Here is an 8451-nt window from a genome sequence, read left to right on the forward strand (position 1 = left end):
CCCTGCCCGGTGCTGCCCGTCTTGCCCAGACCTACCCCGCCCTTTCCAGCTCTGTACCATCGGTTTTTAAATCTTTCGGTTCGCATTCCGCAATTTTGCAACTTGTTTTCCCTAATTTCCGAAATTCCGCAATTTTGATTATTTTTTCGTCGATTTCGAAATGCGCAATTTTATTTGTATCAGTTAATCAGGCGTGCCCAGTGCTGCCCAGTGCTGCCCAGCGCTACCCTGACCTGCCCAGGACTTCCCCGCCCTGCCCGGTGCTGCCCGTCTTGCCCAGACCTACCCCGCCCTTTCCAGCTCTGTACCATCGGTTTTTAAATCTTTCGGTTCGCATTCCGCAATTTTGCAACTTGTTTTCCCGAATTTCCGAAATTCCGAAACTTTGATTATTTTTCCGTCGATTCCGAAATGCGCAACTTTGTTTGTGTCAGTTAATCAGGCGTGCCCAGTGCTGCCCAGCGCTACCCAGACCTGCCCAGGACTTCCCCGCCCTGCCCGGTGCTGCCCGTCTTGCCCAGATCTACCCCGCCCTTTCCAGCTCTGTACCATCGGTTTTTCATTCTTTCGGTTCGCATTCCGCAATTTAGCAACTTGTTTTCCCTAATTTCCGAAATTCCGAAATTTTGATTATTTTTCCGTCGATTCCGAAATGCGCAATTTTATTTGTATCAGTTAATCAGGCGTGCCCAGTGCTGCCCAGCGCTACCCAGACCTGCCCAGGACTTCCCCGCCCTGCCCGGTGCTGCCCGTCTTGCCCAGATCTACCCCGCCCTTTCCAGCTCTGTACCATCGGTTTTTAAATCTTTCGGTTCGCATTCCGCAATTTAGCAACTTGTTTTCCCTAATTTCCGAAATTCCGAAATTTTGATTATTTTTCCGTCGATTCCGAAATGCGCAATTTTATTTGTATCAGTTAATCAGGCGTGCCCAGTGCTGCCCAGCGCTACCCAGACCTGCCCAGGACTTCCCCGCCCTGCCCGATGCTGCCTGTCCTGCCTAGACCTGCCCCGCCCTTTTCAGCTCTGCACTATCGGTTTATTTAATTATTCGTTTCAGATTCGGGAATTTTTCAACTTGTTTTCCCTAATTTCCAAACTTCCGTAATTTTGATTATTTTTCCGTCCATTCCGAAATCTCAGGAAACGTTCAATTATATTTGTATGAGTTACTCAGGTATGTCCAGTGCAGCTAAGTGCTGCCCAGTGCTGCCCGGTGCTGCCCGCCACTGCCCAGACTTGTCCAGTCCTGTCTCGGCGGCCCCAGCCCGGCACGGAACTAGCCGAACCTGCCCCGGCTATGTCCCGCAATGCCCGGCGCTGCCCGTCCTGCCCCGACCTGTCCAGATCCGAACCATCGGTTTTTTAATTATTCGTTTAATATTCCGGAATTTTGCAACTTGTTTTCCCTAATTTCCAAAGTTCCGCAATATTGATCATTTTCCGTCTATTCCGAAATGTCATAGAATGTGCAATTAGGTTTGTATAAGTTACTCAGACATAAATGTACGTTAAACTTCATTTTCCGCTCAAATTCACCCAGTCCAAGTAAATACAGAACTCTGCCCATTAATCCATCGCTTTGGACTATATATAGGAAACAAAGTGCATGCGTTACTTAAACACGACCCCCACTCCCCTCAACGCCAAAAAAAATATGTTTTTTTTTTCGAAACCTCAGTTTGTGAACATGGCTTTGTTTCGTTAATGTCAGTTGTTACAACCTTTGACTTACTTTTTCTTATTTTCTGTTCAGCGCCAAGCGTATCCTTTTACGTGTGATGTTCATTTGAATCTTTCATTTTCAAGTGGCAATGCACAAGTTCGGCTTTTCTCAAACCTTCCCGCAGGTTCCTGATATGCGTCATAGGTAAACAAATGATGCTCCACCAAACAGTTGCCGTCGTGCCCTTGCTTGAAACATTGTAGAGCATTCTTACTGCTGAAAAGAAATAATAAAATAACAACAAGCTTGAAAGAAATGAGTCAATGAAACACGTGCATAAACCCACATATAATCCAATTGAACCCACTTTAGGGTGCAATCCACCAATAGTGCTGATTAAACGATTTGCAAACAAAAGTATGCACATGTGACAGTTTGAAAATGCTAGACTGTCAAAACATTACAAGGAAGTATACACAAAATAAAGAGCTTCATTGTATTACTAACAATATCGTTGTTACCACTCTTTAATATGACAATAAACATTTTCATCATACCTGATACACTGTGTTTTGCGGTCTGGTTCCTTTGTTTACATTAAATCGACGAACGGCGTGCTTCTCTTTCCTAAACAGCTCGGTTTGGAAACGCTGTCGATAATTGCTTCAAACCTTGATCACCTGAAAACATGCAATAGATAAATAAATGTTACCCAAAACGATGTATTGAACATAACAGGATATCGTTTCTTTTCAATCGGAACACTAGCTGTTCCGAACACACAAGATCAAATTTAAATGTTATTTCACATTTTGTTTCTCGTAATCTCCAATTCTCCGAAGCTTTGACAATTTTTCCGTATATTCCGAAATGTTTTAAAATGTGCAGTTTTATGTGTAATAGTTACTCAGACGGTTAGCTTACGTTCCAAACCTCTATCTCTTCACCCCTTTTCTAATTCCACCCACCGTTCTTTGCTTTTACAAGTACCTCAAACCCAGTTTTCTGCTATATGAACTAAGCTTATCGTAGTAACAAATTCACCCAGTCCAGTTAAATGTACAACTCTGCCAATTAAACCATCGCTTAGCACTATATATAGGGAAAAAATGTGCATGTGTTACTTAAACACGACTCCCCAACCCCCTCAACGCCCAAAAAACTATGTTATTTCGAAACCTCAGTTTGTGGACATGGCTTTGTTTCGTTAATGTCAGTTGTTACAACCTTTGACTCACTTTTTCTTATTTTTCTGTTCAACGCCAAGCGTATCCTTTTACGTGCGGTGTTCATTTGAATCTTTCATTTTCAAGTGGCAATGCCCAAGTTCGACTTCTCTCAAACCTTCCCGCAGGTTTCTGATATGCGTCATTGGTAAAGGAATGATGCTTCACAAAACAGTTGCCGTCGTGCGCTTGTGTGAAACATCGTACAGTATTCTTACAGATGAAAAGAAATAATAAAATAACAACAAGCTTGAAAGAAATGAGTCAATGAAACACGTGCATCAACCCACATATAATCCAATTGAACCCACTTTAGGGTGCAATCCACCACTAGTGTTGATTGAACGATTTGCAAATAAAAGTATGCACATGCGACAGTTTGAAAATGCTAGACTTTCAAACCATTACAAGGAAGTGTGCACAAAATAAATAGCATAATTGTATTACTAACAACATCGTTGTTACCACTCATTAGTATGGCAATAAACATTTTCATCATACCTGATACAATGTACTTTGCCGACTCGTTCCTTTGTTTACATTAAATCGACGAACGGCGTGCTTCTCTTTCCTAAACAGCACGGTTTGGAAACGCTGTCGATAATTGCTTCAAACCTTGATCACCTGAAAACATGCAATAGATAAATAAATGTTACCCAAAACGATGTATTGAACATAACATACAATCCTTTCTTTTCCATCAGAACACTAGCTATTTCGAACCCACAAGATCAAATTTAAATGTTATTTCACATTTTGTTTCTCTTAATCTCCAATCTTCTGTAGCTTTGACAATTTTTCCTTATGTTCCGAAATGTTTTAATATGAGCAATTTTATGTGTAAAACTTACTCAGACGGTTAGCTTACATCCTAAACCTCTATCTCTTCACCCCTTTTCTAATTCCACCCACCGTTCTTTGCTTTCACAAGTACCTCAAACCCAGTTTTCTGCTCAATGAACTAAGCTTTTAGTAGTAACAAATTCACCCATTCCAGTTAAATGTACAACTCTGCCCATTAAACCATCGCTTAGCACTATACATAGAAAAAAAAATGTGCATGTGTTACTTAAACACGACTCCCCAACCCTCTCAACGCCAAAAAAACTATCTTATTTCGAAACCTCAGTTTGTGGACATGGCTTTGTTTCGTTAATGTCAGTTGTTACAACCTTTGACTTACTTTTTCTTATTTTTTTGTTCAACGCCAAGCGTATCCTTTTACGTGCGGTGTTCATTTGAATCTTTCATTTTCAAGTGGCAATGCACAAGTTCGGCTTCTTTTAAACCTTCCCGCAGGTTTCTGATATGCTTCATTGGCAAATAAATGATGCTCCACAAAACAGTTGCCGTCATGCCCTTGTGTGAAACATCGTACAGCATCCTTACTGCTGAAAAGAAATAATAAAATAACAACAAGCTTGAAAGAAATGAGTCAATAAAACACGTGCATCAACGCACCTATAATCCAATTGAACCCACTTTAGGGTGCAATCCGGCAATAGTGCTGATTGAATGATTTGCAAACAAAAGTATGCACATGCGACAGTTTGAAAATGCTAGACTGTCAAACCATTACAAGGAAGTATACACAAAATAAAGAGCATCATTGTATTACTAACAACATCGTTGTTACCACTCATTAGTATGGCAATAAACATTTTCATCATACCTGATACAATGTATTTTGCGGTCCGGTTCCTTTGTTTGCATTAAATCGACGAACGGCGTGCTTCTCTTTCCTAAACAGCACGGTTTGGAAACGCTGTCGATAATTGCTTGAAACCTTCATCACCTGAAAACATGCAATAGATAAATAAATGTTCCCCATAACGATGTATTGAACATAACATACAATCCTTTCTTTTCAATCGGAACACTAGCCGTTCCGAACCCACAAGATCAAATTTAAATGTTATTTCACATTTTGTTTCTCTTAATCTCCAATTCTCCGCAGCTTTGACAATTTTTCCGTATATTCCGAAATGTTTTAAACTGTGCAATTTTATGTGTAAAAGTTACTCTGGCGGTTAGCTTACATTCCAAACCTCTATCTCTTCACCCCTTTTCTAATTCCACCCACCGTTCTTTGCTTTCACAAGTACCTCAAACCCAGTTTTCTGCTCAATGAACTAAGCTTTTAGTAGTAACAAATTCACCCAGTCCAGTTAAATGTACAACTCTGCCCATTAAACCATCGCTTGGCACTATACATAGAAAAAAAATGTGCATGTGTTACTTAAACACGACTCCCCAACCCTCTCAACGCCAAAAAAACTATCTTATTTCGAAACCTCAGTTTGTGGACATGGCTTTGTTTCGTTAATGTCATTTGTTACAACCTTTGACTTACTTTTTCTTATTTTTTTGTTCAACGCCAAGCGTATCCTTTTACGTGCGGTGTTCATTTCAATCTTTCATTTTCAAGTGGCAATGCACAAGTTCGGCTTCTTTTAAACCTTCCCGCAGGTTTCTGATATGCTTCATTGGCAAATAAATGATGCTCCACAAAACAGTTGCCGTCATGCCCTTGTGTGAAACATCGTACAGCATCCTTACAGATGAAAAGAAATAATAAAATAACAACAAGCTTGAAAGAAATGAGTCAATAAAACACGTGCATCAACGCACCTATAATCCAATTGAACCCACTTTAGGGTGCAATCCGGCAATAGTGCTGATTGAATGATTTGCAACAAAAGTATGCACATGCGACAGTTTGAAAATGCTAGACTGTCAAACCATTACAAGGAAGTATACACAAAATAAAGAGCATCATTGTATTACTAACAACATCGTTGTTACCACTCATTAGTATGGCAATAAACATTTTCATCATACCTGATACAATGTATTTTGCGGTCCGGTTCCTTTGTTTGCATTAAATCGACGAACGGTGTGCTTCTCTTTCCTAAGCAGCTCGGTTTGCAAACGCTGATGATGATTGGTTGATACCTTAATCACCTTAAAAAATGTAACCGATCAATAAATGTTACCCTAAACAAAGTCTTAAACATAACAGACAACCCTTTTTTCCATTAGAACATTAGCTGTTCTGGTGCCTTATGACTAAATTTACACGTTTTTTTTAGTTTGTACTTGATTCCGCAATTTCTCATTTTTTTTAATAAATTCCAAACTTTCGCAATATTGGCAACTTTTTCGTATATTCCGAAATGTCATAAATATCACATGTTCATGATTTAAAACATGCATTGATACGTGAGCAGGGAAGAAGTTAAAAGAAACAAGTCAATGAAAGACGTGTATCGTCGCACATATAATACAAATCAACCCCAATTTGTGCACAATTAGGTACCACCAATAGTGTGTTAACAAGACTTGTAGATTGAATGGTTTGCTAAATAAAAGTATGCACACACGACAGTTTAAAAATGCTAGACAAGAGTTTACTGTGAAACCATTAAAACCTAGGGTTAGGGTTAGGGTTAGGCTCGTGCGTAGGTGCTGCAGGACACCCTATTAATATTCCTACCATAATATTACACATAACTTTCATCATACCTTTATTTTCTTCTTGAGCAATATATAATAAGCATAATTTCCGCCTTGATCGGCATTTTGTAATTTTTTGACATGAATAAGTTATCTATGCTGGAGCTGCAGCTCCTTAAATTCAAACATTTTTATCACATGCAATATTAGTGACGGATTTTATTTTTTTGCAACGTCTTAAACGACTTTTCGCACATACGTGTTACAACTACGGCAGTGTTTTTCAACCTTTTTTGAGCCACGGAACACTTTATACATTAAAATATGTTTGGGGAACACCAAACGAAATTTTGATGCAATGAAACAACTATAGGCTCAGGGTGACACTAAAACGCTAAAAACGTACATCACGTAATCACTAAAACGGTAGAAAACGCTCTGAAGTTGGGGGAAGTTTTACGAAATCGTATCATTGAAACTAGCATTTCCAGTGATTTTCGACCGGTGTTTGACATAAAACACCATTCAAACCATAGAAGTCTAGAACATTAGAATCCTATATTCAAACCAGCAAATTTCTGACGGAACACCTGACGATCTTTCACGGAACACTAGTGTTTCGCGGAACACCGGTTGAAAATCACTGAACTACGGTTCAGCACATACGACGTTTTCGCGTGTTCGTGTTAACAACTATCTTCTCATGTTAATGTCGTGATCAACCGGTTTAAAGTTGACAGTTTTATAATTTAAAGTTTACAGTAGAGTTTTTAGAGTTTTCTTATAGTGCATAACTCAGTTTCATTGGTGTTGATTCTTGCTTGCTCAAACCGCAAGTAGCGCTGTGGTGCCATGTTTTGTTGAAATATAGACTTGGGAACTTAAATGTAGTGTTTGGCGCCATCTAGGTGTGATATGTGCAGCAATTAGTTTGTTTATTGGGGTCCGATTGAAGTGTTTGAAATGTCTACCCTTGGGGTCAGTGCTGATGTACCGTTTCACTTAAAAACAGTGGCTGATAAATTGCAAAAAATGGTTTTTAGAAAATCGTAATTAGCGGTTCGGTTCGGGTTTAATGAAATTAACCGCTCAAACCGGTTCGCGGGTTCGGGTTCAGTTCCGGTTCGACTCCCTGCTTTAAAGTAAAGATGCTTAAATAAACAAGAGCTGACACAAATGTAATGCAGTTGTTAATTTTATCAGTTATGATACCAATAAAAAGCTGTACGACTAATATTGTGTGTTGCAATAATCTGTGAAGTGTTAAAGAATATGTTGAATATGCCGACTTTGACTATAACTTACTAAAATGAAACATGGCCATATTTATAGCTGAATAGAAAGTGTGTTAGTTCGTGGTCATTGTTAGGAGCATTTTTTTCTTAAATATTGTCCAACCCAAATGCTTCGATCTTTTTGTCATTTTATTGTTGTTGTTGTTTTACCGTATCTACAACCGCTTTATTTCCTGCCTGTGTCACATGTGTTTTTGTGCCACATAATGTGGCCCACATTATCACTGCATGTTATTGAAATTGGTCTGTAGCCTTGCAATAAACAAACTACACAAATGATACCGCCTGCTGTTTACACTCGTGCATAAAATTTGCTAAGTAAGATTTGTATCACTTGTTTTTCTACACAAAACAAAAATGGCCAACTAGAAAGGTGGCTTTTCTATATGTTGCCAAATTATATGTTCTATAAAGGCTAAATACTTTGAGCAGCACCCCCAGAATTTTTAGGTACCAGCCGCCACTGATTAAAACTATGTTCAAAACAGTGATTGTTTACCAATTTTTTGGCATGAGAAAAAATGTAACCATATATATTAAATTGCCTCGCAAAAAGCGTTCTGCTATAAATACGCATAAAGGGTTAGTGTGGTACAGTGAAGTTGATAAAAGACCCAATTTTAATGATATTGGTATGGTTTAACATCTACTATGAACTGGCTTTTAGGCTGATTTTTCTTGTTATTATTATGAAAAACCCTAATAGCCCTAACCGTCAGTTTTGCCCTTTTGCTCTACGCGAGGTTTCCGTCCTCGCTGTGCTCACCTTAGGACACCTGCGTTACTCTTTGACACATGTACCACCCCAG

General features: G+C 39.1%; 1 long non-coding RNA gene across 1 annotated transcript; it reads right to left on the reverse strand.

Annotated features, from left to right (window-relative positions):
* Nucleotides 1–1018: 1018 nt before the first annotated feature.
* Nucleotides 1019–5866, reverse strand: LOC145218543 (uncharacterized). The gene is made up of 9 exons (XR_013857644.1): nucleotides 5733–5866; nucleotides 5245–5445; nucleotides 4564–4686; nucleotides 4064–4282; nucleotides 3393–3515; nucleotides 2904–3104; nucleotides 2223–2345; nucleotides 1735–1941; nucleotides 1019–1586 (listed from the first exon to the last, which is right to left on the reverse strand). It is a non-coding gene; the product is annotated as an uncharacterized LOC145218543 (long non-coding RNA).
* Between the last annotated feature and the right edge of the window lie 2585 nt (nucleotides 5867–8451).

This window comes from Phallusia mammillata, chromosome 3, assembly GCF_965637545.1.
Source record: "Phallusia mammillata chromosome 3, kaPhaMamm4.hap1.1, whole genome shotgun sequence".
NCBI lineage: Eukaryota > Metazoa > Chordata > Ascidiacea > Phlebobranchia > Ascidiidae > Phallusia > Phallusia mammillata.